General features: G+C 42.2%; 1 protein-coding gene across 6 annotated transcripts in view; it reads left to right on the plus strand.

Moving 5' to 3' along the window:
• Positions 1-13,865, plus strand: part of STON2 (stonin 2) — a 150,932-nt gene that overhangs the window by 12,927 nt on the left and 124,140 nt on the right. For 2 of the 6 annotated variants that reach the window (XM_046009677.1, XM_046009679.1), the window contains one exon: positions 162-239. The exons of the other annotated variants lie outside the window; for them this stretch is intronic. The gene's annotated coding sequence lies outside the window, so the exon portion shown is untranslated. The remainder of the gene's footprint in view (positions 1-161; positions 240-13,865) is intronic. 6 annotated transcript variants of the gene reach the window in all.

The following is a 13,865-nucleotide window of genomic DNA, read 5'->3' on the forward strand; positions in this document are numbered from 1 at the left end:
GCGGGGAGGTCTGGGGATGAAGGTAAGAGACAAGGATGTCTCTGGCACATACTTTTTGGTACCAGACTGCTTTTGCTTAGTAATGTAGCTGTTTAAACATGGCTAAGTAAAATGGCACCCTCTAATTAACCACACTGCATTGTCCTCTTTTGTTGTTACAGATGCCATACTGCCAGCTTGGAATCTCCTTTTTCCTTGCCCCCAACTAATTTCTGTTCATCTTTTAAGCTCCTGCCCAGGTATCACCTTCCCTAAGTTTTCACTGACCCCAAAACTAGGGGAGGTGCCATTCCTCTATGTGCTCATGGCCGGCCCTATTGGGTTCTCCTGGGGTACCCTGACTACACTGTATTGTGATTATCTGGTTATTTGCCTGTCTCCCTCTCCAAGGCAAGGTCCAAGTCTTAGTCCTCTATCTCTAGAATTTCACTAGAACATGCCTACCAAACAATAGGAGACGCTGCAGAAATCTTATTGAAAGAATGAAGAATGTATGAATGGATGATGTCCTGTGGCAGTCAGAATTCTAAGAACCTGCAGAAACTCAATGAGCACAAATAACTCACATTCCAAGAAAATTTATTAGATCATCTCTTCCATTTTTTGTCTGTGTGGGATTGCATACCAGTTCTGGTTCCTAGGGAGGTTTAACCTTCCTCTGGTGGCTAACTCTTAGACACCACCTGAAATGCTCTTAGCCCCACCTGTCTCTGGGTTTTCTTGGTGACCAGCTCTGCTGGACTATACCATTCTACCATCCAAGGCCACGTTGGGCTTACTCCCACCGCTTTTGGACTCAGATGAAGCATCACTCTGTAGGGTATGGGATATGGCTTTCACATCTGCTGCTAAAGGAGCCGGACAGTATACCCTGAAAGTATGGGGGAAGCTGGGTCACCATGGAATGAACTTTGGCCCAGTGGGGAACAAGAAACAGGCAGGAGCTGGCAGATAGTTTCCCTCTCAGAGCACTGTTCCCTTTGATGGAAACTTTTGGGAGGCTGAAGTCTGTACCAGCCTCTCTGGGGATGTCTAGTATGACCAAATGAGAAGTTTTGTGTGACTAGTCTTGCTCCATTTTATATTTGATTTCATTGTCTCATTTCTTTTTCTGACTCTGGCTTCCCTGGGATTGCCATAAAGTGTTGGCCTAGACGCTTGTGCTCAGGCTCTGATGTCTAAGGAACCCAGCTCAATACACATTCAAACCCACCATGATTTCCCTAGAGAAATAGGGGCCAGTGATGGGAGAAGAAGAGGGAGGAGCAGTGTAGGTGAGGCAGTCTCTAGTCTATGATCTGACAGGGCTTAGCTGGGAGTCTGGGCCTTCAGCCATGCATGCCTGCCCTCTCTTCCCATGCAGCTTTGGCTAAACTTCTTCAGGGGAACTGGGCAGATGGGTCCATCAGTAGTAAAAGATCCATCATTTGGAACCTGTGTATCTGGTCCCTGTGTAGGCTGGCCATCTGTTTCATAATTTCCTATTTTTAAAAATCTTTCTAATAAAAAAAAATCAAACATATATCTTTGGATGTCAGTGATGCAGCAGAACATTATACAGCTGAGAAAATTAATCCTGTGAGGATTCTGGGTTTAAAGCTGAGCGTCACCACTTACCGCTTGTGAAGCTTTGAGAACGTTAGCAGATCCAAGCTTCAGTTTCCTCGTCTGGAAGTAGGCATTAACAACAGCACTCTCACGGAGCACTTGCAAAGATCAGATGAGAAAATGCACATACGGCGCCCAGCACAGTGCCACACAGAGCAAGCTGGCAGAAGCTATTTGCTGGGGTTATTATTCTCCCTTTAAGTTACAACTTGAGAGTGAGAGAGTGTTAATCTTGGTATGGGAAACAAATATAATGTGACATTTTTTAGCCCTTAAAGGTTTTATTGGATTCCTAGGAGGTGCTCTTTTGGTAAATGTCAGGCCAGCTTTAATCTTGCTGAACCAGGTGGGAAGGCACGCTAAATCCTTCCATGGAGGCCGTGTTTACCTGCTAGGTATTTAATTTTGTTGGACGTGTGAGAGTCACATACGGTTTGAGACTAGTTAAATCTAATTCCCATCTTTCAAGTACTTTTGAGGTTCCAAATCAATTCATATGAATCCCAACTTAATGAATTTGTGGAAACAAGAGCAGAAAGGCTTTACAACTTTGCTGTGGTCATTCGGAGAATTTGGGGGCAGGGAAGATCCCAGGAAATAACCTATTGTTCCTTCTCTGAGGTGCGTTTCAGTTCATGCCAGGTGAAAAGAAAAGTGCTTCCCCCATGGAAGCTTGTAATGGGGATTAACAATGTGTGCACTGGTGATTTTTTTACTTTCCTGTACCAAGTTATATTAAGAGTCATTAAACTTTAAACTGTAATCATAGTATATTATTAACTCTTTACAATGGGGCTATGAGTCTAGCTGCTTTACTCTGTTCCACAAATGCTTGTTGCTTTTCTTCTGTGTAGTCGGTCCTGAGCTTTGGGAATGTGGTGGCAAAGGGCATGGGCCAGCCCTCAAGGAGCTAACACTCCAGTTACCCTTCTTAAGGGTCAGCGGTAACCATGCAAGCCCATGTAATGTCTGTCTACAACACTGGGCACCAGAGAAACCTACCTTCTTGGGAAGTCTCTTGCTTTCATGACCCCGGAGGCCTCTGGTTTTCCTCTCAATTCTCTCACCATCTGGCTCTCTTGGGCATCCCCATTTTTCCTTCTTGCTTCCCTGTTTCCCATAGGTAGGCATGCTCTGGGATTCCGCCATCTTCTTTTGTCTGTCTTTTTCTTCCTCTGTTGATAACTCGTTCCTTCCCTTGGCTTCATATATCATCGCGCGCGTGTGTGTGTGTGTGTGTGTGAGAGAGAGAGAGAGAGAGAGAGAAATCTAACTTTCTACTCCTGATTTTTCTCTAGGCCCAAGATCTCCATTTTCTATGTCTCCCCTTTTGTTTCACAGTCCTTGAATGTCGGCACACCCCCAATTAAAACTCACTGCCCACCTCCACTCCCAATTAACTCCACCGTTCCTCCTTTGCTTAGGATATTTTCCGGGTCCATCTCGGCCCTCAGTTGGGCTGCCATCCTCCTGCTCACTGTGGTTTCTTTTGTTGTGTTGGATGAAGAATAAGCTGAAGGATCCCTACGGCTGTAGGCATGTACTTACACCTTCTTTCCCAGTCAGGGTTTTCTCCTGCTTTTTCTGAAGTGTGGATGAGTGGTAGAAAGACATGTGTGGGGCTGCTGGACGGGCACGGCTCCAGGGGCAGCATTCCCATAAAGAGGCACTATTCCCTTTGCGTTGTGTGTACGTGAATGGTGGCTCCCACAGTTGCGCAGTGCAGTGCTGTGGGGGTGTGAGAGTGCCAGGGGATGGCACGCTGGTGAGGACTTCTGGGGAGGGGGGTATGCTGAAGAGTAGAGTGGCAGGGAAAGAGTTAAGGGGAGTTGGCAGTGCAGCTCGGGAGGAAAGTTCTGTTTCTATGAAAAAGGGAAATGTGGGGAAATTATTTTTCTCTCTGTCCTCTACCTGAGAGGATAAAGCTGTTTGTTTTTCTTGGCAAATCTGCACTGAGCTGACTTCATTTAGAGCCACCCACTAAGCTTGAGATCAGTGGCCTAGACCTGGATTGTCCTCCAATTCTTGTTATTGTTGATATTGGGAGCATTGGCAGGAATTTCTAAAATGAGGGTTGCATGTTGCTGCCACTGTGCCAATACATTGGGATAATCCCAGATTCTCCAGTGACAACTGGACTCTTGGATCTGGTTTCCATATGGTCCAAAGGGATTGGTAACAGCGCTGGTCCCACTGCTGTTTGCTGAAAAGCCCACATGATTGGGCCACACCAGCAGTGGGAGAACTGTGGAGCGTGGTGGCCACTGTTCGGCGACCCTTGGCGCACCTGTTCAGGCGGGTTGCAGTCTTCAGCTGCATTGGTTGTGCCATGCACCCTCCACGGATGCTGCTTACGTAGATGGCCATGAACATGGAGTCCCAGAGTTGTCCGGTGTGACGTCCCTGCCTCCTGCACCTTCTCTCGTTAGGCATTTCCGGGCCAACTAATGCCTCGTGTTCAGCTGGCCAGGCCATTTCCTGTGTCAGACTAAAGCTCACACCACTACTTCCTTTTTTCCCCAAATTTCTAAGGTCTCCCCCTTCCTTCCACTTTACTTCCTGAATGCCACGACCACAGGAATGAAATCAGCAAGTCCTTGCCTTGTCTCTCTGCCAGGCTAACTCCTGTTCAACCTTAATAGAAATAATAATGGTAATAGATAACATTAATGGGATGCTTATTTTTTTAAAAAGATTTATTTATTTATTTTAGAGAGAGTGCATGCACTTGTGTGAGCTAAGGTTAGGCGCAAAGGGAGAGGGAGAGAGAGATCTTCAGCAGACTCCCTGCTGAGCATAGAGCCCTACTCAGGGCTCGATCTCACGACCCCAAGATCATGACCCAAGCTGAAATCAAAAGTTGGATTCCCAACCAGCTGGGCCACCCAGGCACCCCATTGGGATGCTTATTATTCATATACTAGAAGTCTCACATCCAGCATCTTTTTTCATCTTCATAGGACTCTCTGAAACTATGAGGTAAAATTCAGGCTTAGAGAGTTTGAAACATATTCATGATTATAATTAACAATTAGGGGCTTGGCCTCCCTGACTGCAGACAGAGCTTGTGTTCTGAATCAGTGTGCAATTCGTCTTTCTAAGACCTACCTTGGATGTAGCCTCTTCTAGGAAGTCTCCCTAGGCTCTTCCACACCTGTGACCTTTGGTCATCCTCCATTGTAACTCATGCTGTCATTCAGTTCAGGACCTTTTAAGGGTGGTGGAGAGAGGCCCATGTTCCTTCCTTTTTCTGTCCTTCCCAATTTATTAAAGACTGAGGAAGTTCCAAGACAGGGTCAGAAAATATTATGACTTTACTTGTATATTTGCCTTTAACGAAGTTAAAGCTTTTAATGCATAGTCATACAGAGAAACCCACAATGAAATACACTTTTGCTACACACAGGATAACTATAGGCAGGATAACATCATAAATGTTCATTGAACTCTCTAGGCAGAGTGGTTGGCAATGGGACAGGAATTGAAGGTTGTAGGAGGCACCGCTTTTCAACTCATTTCAGTATATTCTTGTGACTGAATATGTACTTCCATTTTTAAAAATATTAGAGTCCTTGGGGTCCCTGGGTGGCTCAGTTAACCATCCAACCCTTGATTTCAGCTCAGGTCTTGATCTTAGGGTTGTGAGTTCAAGCCCTGTATTGGGCTGCACTTAAAAAAATAATAATATTAAAGACCTATTGGGTCTGAGTTGGCTGATTGGCCTTTCTGGCTTCTGTAATGTCTATTTCTCTCTCCCTAAAACTAGCACAGAGTCAGGGGCTGATACATTGTAGGCTCTCAGTTGTTGGTTGACTGAATGAATGAGCCAATGATTGTTAGAGGACAATCTGAGAATTTAGAATGATTTGGGTTGGAATCCCAGGACCACAATTTACAAGTGCTGTGACCTTGAGCAAGTTACTTAATCTCTTTGTTCTCAACTTTTATCCTTTTTAAAGTGTTGCTATTACTAATAGCACCTACTTCAGAAGGTCAGTAGAGGAACAGAGAGATGATGTTCCACATCTGTGGGATGACAAAAGTGAGCTTGCACCTAAAGAGTGCTTGGGGACAGGGTGAGGGAGGTAGGAGAAAGGTCTATGGGCATCGTTGTTAAAGGGAGAGCCACTCCAGCTGCTGCCCTGTGTTCCTCCCTGACTTCCTGGCCCGGCAGAAGAATGATTGGTGGCCCCAGGGCGGTTGCCAAAGCACCTGACTTTGTTTTCGGGGCCCTTACCCTTTCCCCATTTTGCTGCTTGATTGATAACAATGTACAGGCCTTACTTTAGGAATTATGCTGCAGTCTCTTGACTACTCTCACCCACAATGTCTCACTTAATAATTATTCAGAATTGTAAAATTGCCTGTGGTTTTGGGAAATTCCTGCCTTTGTTATAACACGCCTGGTACCTGCCCCTCTCCTGCTGACACATGTTTGCTCCTGGACTTACTGAGTGCTTTAGCAGCATTTTCTTTCTTTCTTCTTTTTTTTTTCTTCTTCAAGTCTGGGGTCCAAAGCATCTATCATGGAGAATGTTCCATTCCAAACTCTTTTTCTGTTTCTACGAGGCCAGGTATAGAATGGCCTGGTTGGACCAAGACCTGTGTCTCCCACATGTCTGTGTTTTGAAGAGCAGAGCATGGCAGCGCTCCCTAACTTGGGCTCCCTTCTCTTTTCTGTCCAGTTGGAGTCACAAGGTCCTGGGCTCTGGGTGCAGCTTCATGGTGTGTCTCCACACTGCCCATGCATAAGACAACATCAGCCACCCTCCTCTTTGGCTACAGTTTCTCCTTAGATGACCTGACCCATTCTGTGTATGATAACTTCCCAGTTTCTGTCTCTAGCCCTGAGCTCCACATTTGCATGTTCAAGTACACAGTTGACCTCTCTTTTGGGTGTCTAATAAGCATCCCAAATGTATTTAAAAAGAAATATTTAATTTACCCCTAGATTCTGACTCCTTCCCTCAACCCAGTCAGTGGCGGTACCAGCCAATCCAGTCCTCAACCAGAATCCAGGAGGTCTACCCTTGTTCTCCCTACATATGGCATCCATCAGAAACTTGGAGACCCTGCCTTCCCTGTCTATCTTCGATCTGCTTTATTCTCTCCATCTCAATGTCCCCATCCTGATTCTGGCCACTATGATTTTTTTTTTTTTTTTTTGATAAATGAAACTACTTTTGTTTTCAATTATAGTGTACTAAGTCACATTAGTTTTATGATATCTTTATTACCCTGTACATTTATAATTAGTAGTAAGAGAGTTCTTAACACTTTGACAAAAAGTGTTAAAGATCACAAAACAATCTGAAAATTGCTTTGTATAATTTCACCTTACATGGTCTTTTTTAAAAGAAAAAATTTTTTAAAACTGTTTTCCAATACATATAAAATTTACCATCTTCACCATTTTTAAGTGTTTCTTAAGTTCCGTGGCCTTACGTACATTCATGTTGTTGGGCAACCTTCACTACCATCTATTTCCATAACTCTTGTAGTCTTTCAGAGCTGAAATTCCATAACCGTGAAACACTCTCCCCACCCCCACCCTCTTCAGCCCCCAGCAGCCACCATTCTACTCTGTTTCTGTGAATGTGACTACTCCATTGTCCTCATATAAGTGGAATCATATGGTATTTGTCCTTTTGTGACAGACTTATTTCACTTGCATATGTCCTTAAGTTTATCCATGTTGTAGGAGAATTTCCATCCTTTTGAAGGTTGAATAATATTCTGTTGTATGTAGATAGCACATTTTGTTAATCCATAACCCAGGGATAGGCCCTTGAATTGTTTCAGGCTCCCACCTTTCCTTTTTCCTTTTCTTTCTTTCTTTTTTTTTTTTAAGAGTTATTTTGAGAGAGAGTGTGTGTGAATAAGGGAGGGGCACAGGGAGAAAGAGAGTCTCAAGAAGATTCCCCACTGAGTGTGGAGCCTGTTGATGTGGGGCTCCATCTTATGACCCTGAGATTGAGATCATGACCTAAGCCGAAACTGAGAGTTGGACGCTCAGCCGACTGTGCCACCCAGGTGCCCCTTCAGGCTGCCGTCATCTTTCATCTCAACTCTATGACAGCTTCCTAATTGTTCTCTCTACTTCCTCTCTTTCCTCTTCCCATCTGTTCTCCACTCCGCTTCTGAAAAGGTGAAATATGTTTTGTTGTTCTTTAAATCCTTCCTTGACTTCTCATTGTGGTTAGCATAAAATCTGAACATCTCAATTTGCTTGCAAGATCCTCTATTCCTAAAAACGAATTACCTTTACAACATTGTCTTAGGCTCCTTGCTTGTTCTACTCCCGGTTCAAGGTTTTTCTTGTTTGTTTGTTTCTGTCACAGACTCTTTGTTCCCTCTACCTTGAATACTTTCTACTTCTTGTCCAGTTGGCTTCTTCTCATTCTTGAAGTAGTAATTACTTGTGACCTCTTCAGAGAGATCTTCTCTTAACACCCTAATAACTAAGATCCCTTTTAACTCCTCATCTTAACCCTGTATTGATTTGTGGGTAGTTTACTTACTTATAGCTAACTTGTTTCATCCTTGTTTCCCCCTCTTAGATATAAGGCCCTTGAAACCTTATCTATTTCATATTTATCTCATTTACTTTTTGTATCCTGAACATCTAGCAGGTGTTTGCTAACGATCTGGTAGATGAATTAATAAATACTCTATTTAAAATAAGTTTGAGAGGAGATTCCACAATCTGTTCCACTTCTGTTTGCCTTCCGTTTTGCTCACTCTCCCCTCACCTAGCCTTTAACACATTCCAAAATGTTAGCATCCCTTGGTGTTAGGAAGAGTCGTTGGTGTCATATCATCATTACTGTACCAGGAAACTGGTTGAATGTTCATTAGGCTCCTGATGTTCAAAGGAAAGGTACCCAAAATTATTCTTTAATTTTTTGGTATTAAAAATGATCACTCTTTCAGCCTTGCCCCACGACTCTGGAAAGGCAAGCTAATTTTGCAGTGGTCTAAGTAACCAAGGAAGAAAAAGACATTGACTTTTTTTTTTTTTTTTTCTTTTTGACAGAGATCACAAGTAGGCAGAGAAATAGGTAGAGAGGGAGAGAGAGAGAAAGAGAGGAGGAGGAAGCTGGCTCCCTCCTGGCTGCTGTGGGCCTCGATTCCAGGACTCTGGGATCATGACCTGAGCCAAAGGAAGAGACTTTAACCCACTGAGCCACCCAGGCGCCCCTGACATTGAACTTTTTGGAGAGAGAAATCCTATGTAGTATGTTCCCAAATGCTGCATGTATAATTTTGTGTTCTTTTGCTATTTTGTATTATTTTTTTGATTTATTCCCTACCAGGGGTAATAGCTGATGTCAATTGAGCTCAGTCCCTTATACATACCGGGAAGTTACTTTTAAAAGGCTTGTCCCTCAGCATTTTGAGCTTTAGAATAAATTCTCCTCCCATTTTTAAACTATCAATCTGGTGCGGGATGGGTGGGTTCTCCATCCATTGTATCACAAAGTTGAAATTAAGGATTGGCTCAGTGCGTGCTCACTTGGAACTGTCTTCTCCAAGCTTTTGCTTGTTGTTGGCAGGATTCAGTTCCTTGTAGTCTTAGGGTTGTAATCGCCCTGTGGTCGTCTCTGTCTCAGCCATGGAGAACCTTCTTCTCACACTTCAAATTTCTCTGACTGCTTCTATTGCTACCAGTGAGAGAAAACGCTTTGCTTTTGGTCACCCCATCTTAAGGGCAACTGTTTAGCAACCTTAATTGCGTCTGCAAAATCCCTTTTAAATATGACAATCTTGGGGATTGCACCAGGATGCGGATATCATGGGGATCCTCTTAAAATTCTCCACAGTTAATCTAGAATGGCATCTATCTGCTTATCAGAAAACCTGATTACAGTAGTTTAAACAAAAACACTTTTTTTCACATAATAAATACAGAATTGAATGATTATTGATACCTGCTCAGTGGCTCAGTGACTGTGATTCTGTTGTCCTTGCATTTGTGGTTGCAGGGTGATTATCATAGCTCCAGCCATCACAGCCATATTCAAGATAGGAAAAATGGGAAAGGGAGAAGGATTGAGGATGCATGAGCATTATCCGTCCACTTCATGGAGACGTGCAATACAAAGCAAGACAAAACAAAGACAAAAAGCACTCTCTGAACTTTATTCTCATCATTCCTCCATCTGTGTCTCATTGACCAGAACTTGGTCGGGTGGCCATCCTTGGTGCCAGGGAGGTAGGAAAGCAGGAATAGAAATGTTCTGTGATTGGCTTAACCAGTCATGACCATCCCCTGGTGCTGGATGAGGAGAAGGAAGAGGTATTGGAAACCCAGCTGGCATATCTGTTACACATCTTTTATGAAAGGCAGAATGTGGCCTTTCAGTAGTGGAAAGAGTATGTAAGTTAAAGAAGTTACTTAAAGTCAGGAGACTTGTGATCCTGTCCCAACTCTGTCAGTTTTCACTCTGTGACCTTAGGTTAGTCAAGCAACTTCCCTGAGTCAGTTCATGTATCTGTTAAATGAGAGAAATAGCTATTTTACTTACCTCAGGGTTATTGTAAGAATGAATTGATGTAATCCATGAAGTTCTTTGCATCCTGGAAATATATACGAATTGTAATTTTTAGTATTTGGTTTAAAAATAATAGTATTTCTTTGATTTCTAGAAATGTATGTGTATGTGTGTGTATAGACATACAAATAAATATACATATTTAAACATATTTTATAATCTCTAAAATGAGATGTATTTTATAATCTATGGCATTTTAGTTTCAATGAAATATAATAATATTTTGTTTAGCTTCTTGGAAAGTCTTAGGATTATGTCTAGAAGATATGGCCACCATTGGGACTCCTAGGCAACTGAGAGTCTTATGATGGAACATCTAAAGAGATAGGCCTGGGGCGCCTGGGTGGCTCAGTGGGTTAAAGCCTCTGCCTTCCGCTCAGGTCATGATCCCAGGGTCTGGGATCGAGCCCCGCATGGGGCTCTCTGTTCAGCAGGGAGCCTGCTTCCTCCCTTCTCTCTCTCTGCCTGCCTCTCTGCCTACTTGTGATCTGTCTGTCAAATAAATAAATAAAATCTTTAAAAAAATAAAAAAAATAAAGTGATAGACTTATGGCTCTAAAATACAGATGGAAAGAAATTATCCACACCAACTCCTTACTTTCACACAGGCAAAACAATAGAATTGCTGTTCCAAATATGAAACTAAAGTAAACGGAGTTTACCAAGATGGAGTAAGCTGGGACCTCCCCAGAGTTTGAGGTATTAGAAAGTCTTCTTCAAACCTTAAAGTGTGACCTTCTGCCAGGGTTATTCATTACATTCTGAATGTAACACACTGTTCAGGCACCTGGGAACGTCCTTCAGGGTCACTGCCTCAGGAATGCAGCAAAGATCAGATACAGCCTATTTTCTAGGCCAAATATGACTTAGATCCTTGATTATGAATGTGGAGCCACAGAGTTCTTCAATAAGGCAGCTATCAGAATTGTTTATTTTGAAGAAAAATCAATTAATAAAATGTTTGTAATTATAACTTTGAGATATATATAAATATGCATGCCCGTAAATATATATGTATTTATATGTGTATGTATTTGTTCATGTATGTATGTGTATATACACACAAATGATGTGACTTTAGAGGGGACAAAAACAGACATCTAGTGATGGGGAATTACGGTGTATATGATTGAAAGAGAGGTAGTGGGGTGTTAGTTCACAGAGAATCATGGATACATACTGATGTTGGTTGAAATATATATATTCCTTTTGGAGTTCTTCTGTATGGTTGACTTGGGGCTGGAGTGTTCATTTTAACCAATTTCCAGTGGAAGAGGAGTGGTCAGTCTTTTCTGTTTACTTGTTTGTTTTAAAGAATAATATATTTAAATGAAAGAAAAAAATGATGAAAAGATAGTAGGAGCATACAACCAAAGCCACTTACCTTTTCCTTTTGAGAACATCAAAGCACATGTTAATTAAAGTGTGTGTGTTCTCCAGTGTTCAGATTCTGTTAAAATGAACCCTGTTCTCTCCTACAGGTAAAGACTTTAGAAGAAGAAAGAGAAGCAGTGTTCCAGGTCCCGATCTGATCTGGGTCTTTGTCATAGGGCAATTGTGCCTTCGGGGCTTCTGTTTATTCTGAGAAGTTATGAAACAAGTGGCATGGTTACTTTAACTTCATGATTAAATCCTTGTGATTTTTCGAGCCCACTGTGACAGAGGTCTCAGAGTACAAAACCAGGCTTGATATTATTTTGATTCAAACATTGCAAATTCTGAGTGCACAGTAGATGTTCAGGAAGTTGGTTGAATCTCTTGCTTTAGAAGAAAGCTTTTCAGAAATACATATGATCTATGCAGTCTTAGTTTTTCATTCTTACTTTCTTTCCAGTTCTCTTTTTGACCTTGAGATGTTTGTCTTTGATCAGAAAAAGTCCGAGGCCTTACTTTAGAGTTTGGTATTGGCACTAGGATCTAGTTTGAGATGTTTCTGCATAAACCCCAAACAGATGGCTGGATAGTGTTTGCCAGTAGCCTCAAAACCCAACAAGTAGATGCAGACATGTCCAAAGAAACTGTCTAGTTGAATACATATGGCAAGGAGACATAAGAGGGAACTGGCTAAATTCTCAGATTTAAATAATCTTTAGGGCTCACTAACCAAACAAGAATTATGTTACAGTATTATAAAACATAGCTAACCTACCAAAACAAAACATTTTCTCAGCTCTGAAGGGACGGAATTAATCCATAGAGCTATGTGAAACCCTCCTTTCCTTTTCATAGGATTTACGAAAGTTTTCTAAAACTTCTAATTAAGATTTCGAGGATGTCACTATAAAATAACCCTATTTTAGATTATCTGGACTGGACTCTTTTTAAAAACGATTACAAGTCAAAAGGAAACATTTTGGGGAGGACTTCCAATTCTGTCTATAACAACAAACTAGTCCTTGTGTAGTATACAGCCGTGAAACTACTGGACAAAATGTATGAGGCAAGTGTTTTCCAGTACTGGTCAACAGAAATCACAGTATTTCAATCCTGAGAGAAGGAAAGCTTGTGAGGTGAGCCTGATGATTACCTTGGCTCCCTTCCAGGGGAGAGTTTCCTGATGCAGCATCATATGCTGGAGTCTACACTGAGCACAGCAGTCCTGCTGAGCTAAGCAAACAGAGATCAGAGTCTGGGGCAGTTGAAGCAGCTGGAATCTGCTGGACAGGACATTAGAGAAGAGAGAGTAGCATGGGGGATGGGGGAGCAGAAGTGTGTCTGGGTATACCCAGGGAATCCTTGGCCTGGCTAGAGTGCAAATGTAAAGACTGAAACCATATGAGATTTACCAAAAGTGGTGGCTCCAAGGTTGAAAATGGGACAGAAATACTAGAGGTTAAACCATGTTGGGAGACAATGGCAGTCCAGGCCAGCCACATAGGAAAGACTTCCTTAACACATTATTAACATTCTAACCATCCAGAAAAGACACAGAAAGTCTGCATCTTAGGGGAAAGGAACATGCTTTCAAGCAGGGTTGGTAAAATTCTTTTATAGAGTCAGGTGGTAATTATTTTAGGTCCTATGAACTATACAGCATCTGTTACAACTGCTCAGATTTGCTATTGTAGAGCCAGAGCAGCCATAGACAGTATGTAAATGAATGCACCTGGTTTTGTCTCAGTATGACTTTATTTACGAAAAAGGCAGAGGGCCAGCTTTGGGTCATGGCTGTAGTTTGCCAGATGGTATTCTTGAGTAAGACCTACTCTGAACCTACCCTAACAAAGCCTAGAACTAAGTGCTGCTGAAATCTGCCATGGAGATCGAGTTGGGAAGTTGAGTTCTGCAGTTGTTAGAGATGCTTAGGAGACATCTTTGGCTTTTCTCAAACCCACCCAACAAAGTGGAAGACTATACAAGGTGAATGTGAGCAAGCATTTTGACTTCTGGCAAAAATCAGCTCTGTAGAGGAAGATCAAATCCAGAATGTCTCCAATGTATCATCAACAATTAGTAGGTGTGCAAAGAAATGGGGAAATATTAATTTTAATATTAAAATAGCAAAAAAAAGTCAATAGAAATGAATCCCGAAATGGTCCAGATATTGGATATGGCAGACAAAACCTATAAAGCAGCTGTTCTAAATATGTTCAAAGAACTAAAGGTAGACATTGTCATAGTGAGTAAACATATAGGGCATCTCAGGCAAGAAATAGAAAGTATAAAAGAATCTAATGAGGGGCACCTGGGTGGCTCAGTGGG

Source organism: Meles meles, chromosome 6 (assembly GCF_922984935.1).
Source record: "Meles meles chromosome 6, mMelMel3.1 paternal haplotype, whole genome shotgun sequence".
Classification (NCBI taxonomy): Eukaryota; Metazoa; Chordata; class Mammalia; order Carnivora; family Mustelidae; genus Meles; species Meles meles.